The sequence below is a fragment of the Lonchura striata genome, chromosome 7 (assembly GCF_050655825.1).
Source record: "Lonchura striata isolate lonStrDom1 chromosome 7, ASM5065582v1, whole genome shotgun sequence".
Classification (NCBI taxonomy): domain Eukaryota; kingdom Metazoa; phylum Chordata; class Aves; order Passeriformes; family Estrildidae; genus Lonchura; species Lonchura striata.
The window spans coordinates 4,819,852-4,830,364 of record NC_140709.1 but is presented as its reverse complement, the minus strand read 5'-3'; the positions used below and the strand labels follow the sequence as shown (position 1 = coordinate 4,830,364).

General features: G+C 41.6%; 1 protein-coding gene across 2 annotated transcripts in view; it reads right to left on the bottom strand.

Moving 5' to 3' along the window:
• LRP1B (LDL receptor related protein 1B) overlaps positions 1–10,513 on the bottom strand; it is a 627,450-nt gene that overhangs the window by 550,539 nt on the left and 66,398 nt on the right. The window lies entirely within an intron of this gene.

Here is a 10,513-nt window from a genome sequence, read left to right as displayed (position 1 = left end):
TATAACATTTTTCCACAATATTTTAGATTGGTGCTTCTTAGCATTTCTTCAATGCTGATAAACAACTGACTCTTCAGAGCATTGGAGAGAGAGAGAGGGACATGGAAGTAGTGCTCTCAGTCCCCCCCAGTGACTCTCAGTCCTGTTCTTGTACCACACAACACAGACCCCTCTGAGAAAACAGCCAAACCAGACAGGTCTATTTCTGAGCAGTTTCTTCAAGGGCAACTCGAGAGGGCAAAAAAAGAGCCTTCCATTCTTTCCACTCCTGATTCGGTATCTATTTTAATCTGAATAAACTCAAAGTCAGGGGCCAATCTCAATTAAAGTTGCCCTCTATTTGCGAAGTGCATTGGTCACAGTAAAGTCTTGCTCATTTTGTCCTGTACAGAACTGCTGGTCTCTACTTTCCTAATGAAAGAATTCTCTTCTTTCCACCACACCACCCAAAATTAATTCTCAACTGAAATCATATTTGTAAATTGTCTGAGTTAAGTTTGCAAACTGAACCTACTCAGAGGGGAGAAAAATAACATATCTGAAAGTCCAGGACTGTTCCATATGAGTTTTTGATTTTTTTTTTTTTTTTTTTTTTTTGTTGTTTGTTTGTTTGTTTTGGTTTTCATTATTGAATTCAAAGCTAGTGTTCAATGCTGCAGCACTTCACAATTAATTGCAATTAATTAACCTTTGAGAAAACCTGTAAGTTGCTACTATATGCTCCTTTTTTCCTGGTCTGTTTTTCTTATAAGGATGTTTCAGGAAGATGTTAGGCTAAGGAAGGATTAAGAAATCACAGACACTAAGCCTGAATACTAATTCATTGCATGTTTCATCTGAATTTCCCAGCTCTTTCTGAAAGCATTTTAGCTCCAGAAAGCACAATCGTGGATAAAAAGAAAAGAAGTAATTTCTTTTTGTTGCTTTCTTTATCTTTCCATAACTAACACACCTTACGGGTTCACAGTACTTCTGTAACTGCTCTTTCCCAGTGAAAGAGCCTAATCAACAAATACAGACTTGGTGGAAACCTGGCCAGGAGCACAGATTTGAAGGAATTGGTGCCATTTACAGAGAGCAGAGTCCATGGGGAGAAATCCTGCTCAACACAGAGCCCAGGGGCCCCTCTGAAAGTGGAACATGATCCCACATCCATCCTGCTGTGTGCTGGGCTGCCCTTCAGCAGCACTGGCTGCAGATCCTCAGAACCTGTACTTTCCCAAAAATCTGCTGTCCTGATGAGAACAAGCAGCAGTGAGAATACAGCAATGTAGGCAGCAGAGTCTCTCACAGCACAGAGTGATCCATCCCACAATGGGTGTTCTCCTACAAGCCCTAATCATGATTGGCATTAGCTGGCATCATTACTTACTGCTGCTGTCTGTGACATTCCTCCAGAGGAAAAAAAGTTTCCTGTTCTTTACTCTAAAGGCTCAAACCTGCATGTGTGGCCCCTGTCAGTGCCCACACAAGTCAAAAGGTGCATGGGATTTTCTACGGTACTAGAGGGAATTTTACAGCATTCCAAAGCTCCAATATTCCCAAGCTTCCTCTGCACTGGCCCATCAACAGTTGGAGCTCAAGAAACCAATTCCATTGGAACAGAGGGCACTTGAAGACCAAAAGTTTTTTACATAAGATTGCATCTGGGGACACTTCTCATTTGTTTTTTTCTAAAAGAGATCTTGGCTTGTGGTGGAACAACGAGAACTTAAGAGCTTCCAGGCATGTTTTTTTATGTAAATCAGACTTGGTGTTTTATGGGAAGACACATTTTGTAATGTAATTTATTAGTAGGTGATGCTTTTTTACTTAAGTTGAGATTCTATTTCACAGAAGACAGGCTTTCCTCAAAGGCTTTCTGTGTATCTCAACTTCCACTACTGTTTTACCTCCCTAATATGAACAGAAGGAGATGAAGGCTCATTAACAAGCATAAAGAAATTACAAGAGACAATGCTCTCAGTTTTAAATTCACCAGCCATTCCACCTAACATTTTCAATTATGGTAGCCTGCAAAGGATGCTTCAAAACCCAGGGGAAAACAGTTGCTATGCACTCACAGGTGCACAAAGGGAAAGGAATCCTTTACCCATGACTGATGGCATGAGGCTTATCCATCACCATGCCTCTGCCTGTCCATGGCATCTCCATGGGTTTGCCAAAGGTGTTGAAGGACAAGGACCCAAGGAATCTCCTGAACCATGTGGAAAACATGGTCTACAGATGTGCTCCCTGGCTTGGAGACATCATTGCACAATGTAGAGCACCAGAAATAAACTACAAGGATAATCTAAATAAGAGGCAAGTTGCTAAAAGCCCACAGAGCTGTAGCACTGGAGACAGGAAGAATAACAGAATGCTTTGGGCTGGAAGTAAACTTTAAGACCATCTAGTTCAATACATGTTCCATTGCAGGGACTCCTTCCACTATCCCAGGTTGTTTCATGCCCCATCCAGCCTGACCATGAACAATTCCAGGGATGGGACAACCACAGCTTCTCTGGGTCACCTGTGCCAGGGCCTCACCACTCTCATAGGGAATATTTTTTTTCCATCTGAGGGCATATGAACAGCATTTCTCTCTGTCAGTGAAGGGCACTGGCATTGACAGAGACAGACAAAAAGTGACTTTAATTTTCATAAGGTCCGGCCTGACCTTGTCAATATATTTGCACTGCAGCAACAATTAAAATCTCTGTTTTGGGATTAGGACTGGAGCAGGCTAAAAGTGCTGTACTAACAGCCATCCCAGGCAGATGATCCCCAGAACAACCACTTCACAACCACAGCATAAGGTGAAGCACAGACAACAGATGGGTAAAACAAAAGGTTAAAAGCTGCACACCATGACAGCAAAATGATGATGATCATTGCCACCAGTCAGCATCTAAAGCATGCAAATGCACATTTGTTATTCAGGATGTTGCAAATACCCTGCCTGAGGCAAGTAAGAGGAAAGAGCATTAGTATGAATATCTAATTGTGGCCACAGGTCTACAGAGCAGCCAAGGTAAAAGCTTAGAATTGCTTTAAGAAACACTGAGTAAGACTTTAAGGGCAATGATAACTAAAGACATAGGAGGTGGCAAAAGGAAGACAATGACAGTGCATAGGGAGTAAGAAGACCCCTTAAAGATGAAGAGTTGGTATTTCATGACCCTCTTTCTCTCTGCTGTCAATGTTTCTGGGACACTTGAACACAAGCCCCTGCTATCTGTCTTTTATCCAGGCATTTTTCAGTGGAAAATACACCATTCTTTCAATATTCAGCAGAAAGTTACCACTAATTAAAGAAAAGAAGGCCTAACTGCTGTAATATATTGGTTGTCATTCTTTGAGACCCACATAGTGCCTGACCAAAAATCCATCTAATAGCGGTGTATTTTAGTCCAGAGGAGACTAGAGTGCCATATAATCAGTGTAACCATGCTTAGAACTCAGTCTGTCAATATGGGCTTTCAAAAAGGTATTTCCAGGGACTGCTTTCTGCCTGAAGGCTTTGGCATTTAAAGCACAGATGCTTTCTGTAGAATTTTTCCAATTGTAGTTCCACAAAGCAGCCTTCAGATATATAAAGCACACAGTCGTCCACATGCATCTCTGGGAAGGTGATTCCAGGCACTGCAGTTATGATTTGGAGGGTGGGAAATTCATATTTTGCTGGTGTTTAAACAAAATGTCATCATCTTTACCTATAATAGCCATGCTCTTGTCCTGCACACATCAAAATGTCAAGGATACAGGAGAAAACAGAACCACCCATCAAATGAATAATGTTGATCTCTATCTCCAACATATCTCACCTTCAGATATGTGTTTACAGGGAATTCGGTAACTGTCTTTGCTCAACTAACACCTACTGCCCTGCATGTCCCAAAACACCTTCTAATCTGCATTTACAGCAAATGAGATGGCATCAATTGTCTTCAAGTATCAAGTTTTCTGCATATTTTGGAAAAGGAGGTATTCCTGTAATGGTACCTCTTCACAAACCCTGGAAAAGAAGTGCAGTTTGATGAGAAGCAGGAAAACCATACTGGCATCCACAGGTATCCACAATCTTCCCAGCAGCACAACATTAAAAGCACAAGGCACTTCCCAAAAGCAGAACTGCTTTGTTGATGGTGTGGCAGAGGAAATATTATTTCCTGTCTTAAAAATCCACCAGCTCTTTTCAGGTGTGATTCCACCAAGGTGTGCATTCCCCAGCTAGTTAAAAATGCACACTTCTTAAATGTCTGGTTTGGGGATTTTTGAGGCATGTAGTGTATGATTAACTTTATCAAAACAGAAATCCACTGCTATAGAACACACCTTCACTTGTTTCCTCTATTCAGCTAATGAATTTTGAATAAGGATGGAATTTCCTAATCAAGAGTGGTTCCAATTTCCTGATAACATGTCCTACAAATAAATTACAGTCAAGTGGCTGCTTTCAGGCCATTTAAGACAAGAGCTAACTCTTGCTGAAAATTAGTGAGCATCCTTCCACTGACTCTGGGCATGGCAGAGAGGACAGGGGATGGCAGGGAAGTGGCCACTTGCCATAATGGTGGCATCCAAGTCAGGTAGAGGGAACCCTGGTGTCATGCTGAAAATGCCTCTGCTCACAGCAACTGACAGGTCAGGACAATTTCTTGTGGCCTCTCACTGGTACAGAACTGTATTAATATTAATTGGAATGTATTGGCTCAGTCTGAAGCGCTAAGGAGTAGTTTATTTCTGGCAAAGCAGCATTCAGCTTTTGAAAACCTATACAATTTAAAGCACCTTTTCCATCTCTTAGGGGTGTGAACACAAAGTGTCCATCTCTAAGAGAGGAAAAGAAGAAGAATCTCAGTAATTCTGTACCTGTACTCACTCACCAACTATCACCAGCTTGTGGGTGACCTTGTGGTTGCCCACATCCACCTTCCAATGCTCCCAGGTGTCCCTTAGCCCAGGGGCAGATAGTCCATGACACCTCCCTGCCACTGAGACTGGCCTGCCCCAGGGGAGGATCCAACACCTTCTGTTCATCCCAGAGGTCACTCCTTTGAATCCTCCTCTGAGCCAGAATGGAGCCCTGAGAAGATACACAGCCAGAGATTAAAGCACAGGGCTGGGAGTCTGAAGACACTTTTATATAAAGACCTGCCTGGTGTCTTGGGGCAGTATAATGAATCTGGCACCCCTGCAATGTGCTCCTGCAGGAACTGATAAAATGTCCAGTATTCGCTCCGAGAGCCGCTCGCCACGATAAGCTCGAGTTTAGCACAAAGAGCACCGGGGTCCAGGTGAAGAGCCCATGAGTTATCATCTCAGCTCTCCCACTGACTCCCTGTACTATTTCTCTGCTCTTCCTAATTCTTAATAACCAAGGTCCCTGGCCCCTGCCAGGGCCCAGATAACTGTAATTTCCCAAATGTGCAGCTGCGGTGACGGAGGGGCTGGGCAGGTCACGGCAGGCAGACCTGCAGCACAGTCCTCACTGCTGCCAGGCAGACTCGCCTCTTATCCATTTGCTCTTTCAGGAGCTGACAGAAAATGATAAGATCACTGGAGGGCGGTGGAGATGGCTGGCAGGTCACCTAATCACCACCAAATGAGGGCACGAAGGAGATTCATCAGTGCCTTTTCTTGCACTGTACTTGACGTCTGAGATTTTAATATGTATTCACAAATATTTATGCAATCTGAAACAAAATAAATGATGTTTTCTTGAACTGGGTGAAAATCCTGTAGGGCAGAAGCAGGACTACAGTGAATGCTGTCTAATCACCCAATTAGTGAAAAATTTTATTTAAATTAATTCGATGAACCAGGTGAGGTGTCAAAAGGAGCATAAAATGCAAAATGAGCAACAAGGAGATGAAACTCTAACTTTATGGATCTTGTCACAGGCTGAAGAACTTGTCCTGTCCACGGCTGATGAAATCAAGAAGGACAGCACAGGAGCTGTTTTTCTGTTTATAGCAACTCTGAGCCTGCTTAGGATGCCTTTAGACCAGTCACAATCCAACCTAAAAATTGCATCCCTACGATGAAGATGCCTCTTTCTGGAACAGAGAGCAATAAAGCTAATTAGAGAAATCAGGGTTCTCAGAAGATTTTGCCTGTTTGAATGCAAAGGCTTGAGTCTAAACCAAGAAATTAGGCAATAACAGGCACTGCCATCAAACAAATATTCAGGACTCCAAAAATAAATTAATTTTTTTAAATTAACTTGCAAGCACTTTCTCTTATTTGCGAAATTTGGAATTTGGTAACAGGTAATTCCTGAAGGTAAGTTTTAAGCAGAGTCTAGACTGCCACAGAAAGCATTAGCAAGATGCAACATGAGCCATTCCACATACTTTGGTTTGTGAAAGTACAGCCAAGTCCTAGTAGGATGATTAAGGAGGAGGAAATTAAAAAGAGCTTGGTCTGTTTAGCCTAGCAAAATGAAGTCTGAGAGGGGATGTAATTATTCTTTATAGGTACATTTGGAAGTAAACAGCAGGGAGGCAGAAGAATTATTTAAGTTTGAAGGCTGATACTTGTACAAGACCAAGGGGCTATAAATTGTTCATGAATAAATTTAGACTGGAATTTAGAAGATTTCTGACAATTTGCAGACTTCCCAAAGAAGGTGATATAGGCAAACTGATTTGAAAGGAAGCTTGATGCATTTCTGGAAAAAAAATAAGATAGAAGAGAGAGGATTTTGGAGGCAGAAATTAAAGTTTTCAGTAGAGGATTCAGGAGTTTGATTTGTTGTGATTGTTCAGATTTGTCTAAAATAGACTTGAAAGCCTTGTGTGACCCTTTACATGGAAATCCCAGAGAGTCTGATTTTCTTGACCACACAAGACAGCTGCTGTGAGTATCAAATGCTCAAGATCAAGAAACAGTTTTCAAGGTGAAATGCTGTTTCTGGCATGAAAGTGGCAGGTTAGTTTTGGAAGTCATGTTTCCTGGGATTTAGTAAGCCAACTTTCTCTTTGCAAAGATATATTTTCCTCTACTGTGTAAGAAATTTTCCTGCTTTTAGTGATAAATAAAAGCAGACTGGACAGTTCTGTATTGGCCATTTGTGGAACAAATAAAGGTTTGGGTTTTTTTTTTATGGTTACATGCACATTTTCCACAGATGTTAATTAATACATGGAGCCGAATAACAGCAGCCAGTGCTGCATTTGCCAACAACAAATTTTTGGATCTAAGAGCTCATTTGCTCTGATCCTGTGCTTTGTTCCTCTCTAATTTTTGGATACAAATTATATTTGAAAACTAATTTTTCTTCTACAAAAATGTTTGCATGTAGGATGCTTGCTCTAAGTACTTCTAAGCAACTCCATTTTTTAAATTTACTGACAAGCACTTTAACTGCCTCCTGTAAAGGCTTTTGTGTGCCAGACACCACTAAAGTTTTTCCAAAGACAGCCCACAATACAATACAGTTTTTATTACAAAATACAAAAATTCAGTTAAAAAGGATGCATTTGGAAATTAGCTTTTTTTTTTTTGCAAGCTTAGTACACGTTTTGATCTCATGATTTACACATTTGTTCAAACATATGTTTTTTCCTAATATTCCCTCATCCCTTCCAAACCCAGCATGCTTCACCTCAACATCGTTAAATATTCTTGCATACCCTTGCACTAAACCTTTCTCTTCCAGTGTGCTTCAAAATGCACCATTGCCACAGCAAGGATTTTAGTGCAATCCATCAATCTCACTACATTATGAACATCAGTAACGACAGAAAAACCTTCACAGAATTTTTCTTGCTTATTTGGAGAGGGGAATTGATGAGTACCATGATGTGTTTGAGCACAGCGTTCAGGAATTGATTAGGGCAGCCAGACAAAGGAGGCTGACTCAGGTATGCAATGCACCCCACAAACCTCCAGAAGGGCTCGAGGACACTTCATCAGCTGGTGGAAATTCTGGCGCCACAGCTGAAATCGATGGGTTACTCTAATTTATATGGCATGAGATTCCTCTGTAATTAAACCTGAACGGAGAAAAAGCAACAAAAATACGAGAAACTTAGGAAGAGGGAGAGCGACACTGACTTTGTGCCGTTCTCTCTCTGGCAGGAATGTGGGTCACATTGGGCTGAAGAAGCCTCCTGTGCGAGCGTGGGCTGGGTGTAACACCCATCCATCTTCCCAGGTCTGCACAGCCATCCTCTGGAAGCCTTGCTCTTGCTTCCTCCCCTCTTTCATTCCTCCAGCTTATTTAAGGAGCACGGAGGCACATAATGATGGAGATAACTCTCCCGTTCCCCGTGCGGCACGTTCGGCAGTGTCAGCCCGTGTGTGCTCAAGGACTGCAGCTCAGAGACTGAAGAATGAGTCTCGTGGCAGGATCTAAATATAAAATTATAAAAACCTAAAAAGTGTTAGCATGTTGATAGAAAAATCTGACTTTTTTACCTATGAATTATAGTGAGTTTAAAATGTAGGCATGCCTCCAAGTTTTATTTACAGATGACCAGTAGATACACAGACTTCTATTATTTTTAGCTCTGTAGCCAAGAAATTCAGAATAGATTAGAAGGAAGGGGGGGGAAATAAAAGGTTGTGGTTCTAACTTTTGTTTCAAATGAGGTATAAATGGATGCCAGTCTCTCATGTGGGACAGAAAAGAAAATAAATTCAGCACAATTTACTACTCCACTGTAGAAAGAAAAGCAAACTAAATGCAACAGTAACAATATTAAAACTACAACATTTCCCTAGACCTTATCATTACAGAAAGCACATCCCTTTCAAGTATCAGCCCTCCAGCACTGCAGGTCCTTCTATCAAGTTGTTGCTACTAACCTCTGATCCTCCTGGATTCAGCAGCATGATAAAGAGAGCTAATTAAGTAACAACAGATCCATAGATTTTTTTCCCTGCTATCATGTTAAGACGTGACATCATACCATCACTGCACAAAACCATCACTAAATAAGCCCAGGGAAGAGCCTCATCTCCCTGGCTCTGTGCACTTAGTGGAGAGCAGAGACCCAAAATTCCTTAGGAAGGATGATAGAAAGGTGAAAAAGACTAGTATTATTCTGCTTGCCTGAATAGGAACAGGCACACAAGGTTTTAATTTTTCACACAATTTTATTGCATCTTTTTAGTTCATTAATATTAAATACCTAATAAGCTGAAAGGTAGTGGTTGAGACTCATTTACTTTAAAATAACCACTTAAATAGTTTTTCTCATTCTACATAATTATAAATTACTCTCACAGAGCTGTATTTGGAGCTTTTGTATGATTATTAAACTTACAGAGAGCTTTGTGCATAGAATGACAAAGTCACACACTGCTGTGAGTTGGGAAGGACCTTAAAGATCACCTTGTTCCAACCCTTGTCCCTTACATAGGCAGGGACACCTTCCTCTAGACCAAGGGGTTCCAAGCCCCATCCAGCCTGGCCTTGGACACTTCCAGGGATCCAGGGGCAGCCACAGCTTCTGTGGGCACCCTGTGCCAGGGCCTCAACACCCTCACAGGGAATAATTTTTTTCCAGCATCTGATCCAAACCTAATGTCTGTAATTTTAAATCCATTCCCTCTTGTCCTCTCACTCCTTGACGTGGTTCCAAGTCCCTCTCCAGCTCTCCTGGAGCTCCTTTAAACACTGGAAGGGCTCTGAGGTCTCCCTGGAGCCTTCTCTTCTCCAGGTGAACACCCCCAGCTCTCCCAGCCTGGCTCCAGAACAGAGGGGCTCCAGCCCTTGGAGCATCCCATGGCTTTCTCTAGATTCATTCCAGCAGCTCCACATCCTTATACTGATGGCCCAAAGCTGGACACAGCACTGCAGGTGCTCTCAGGAGAGCAGAACAGTTATCATCCTAACAGAACTACTCAGCAGTAGGCAATCCTTGCTCAGAATTAATATTTTCTCACTGGACACTAACTCTCAGGAGACAATCTCCTGAAAAAAACTGCCAGTTATCCAAATCCCAGCAATCCATAATTTATTCCAATACTACAAAGTGCCTTCCCTCACTAAGATGTTGCTGTGACACACCACTAGAAACTGCATGCTTTTCTGTTGCCTATTAATATCATATCACAGACAAAAGGCATTTATCTAGAAATGGTTTCAAATGGGTAGGACTATAGAATCTGAACTAATGATTCATAAAATCATTTGCAGCTATTAGTCTACAAGGATAAGTGAAGCTACTGCTTTTATTTCAGTGCTTGGTGTGGTACCATCAATTTAAAACCTAGCTCATCTGTTGTGATGGATTTATGTATGCAGTGGAACCCAGAGCAGCCTTGTCAGGATTTTAAAGTCTAGATTGCTATATACAATTACAGGTGTCACAATATGAAATAACAGTTGGAGGCACCGAAAGGAAAACTCCAAAAATTCCCGTGCACGCCACGTGGGAAGGCAGTCGTTTAATATTCCTGTATCACACTGTGATTATTTCACTTGATGGAAGTGATGTATTTTTACATAGTTTGATCTAAGGTTACGTCTCTCATGAAAATGATTTGCAGTCTTGAAATCCCCAGGGATAAGGAAAAG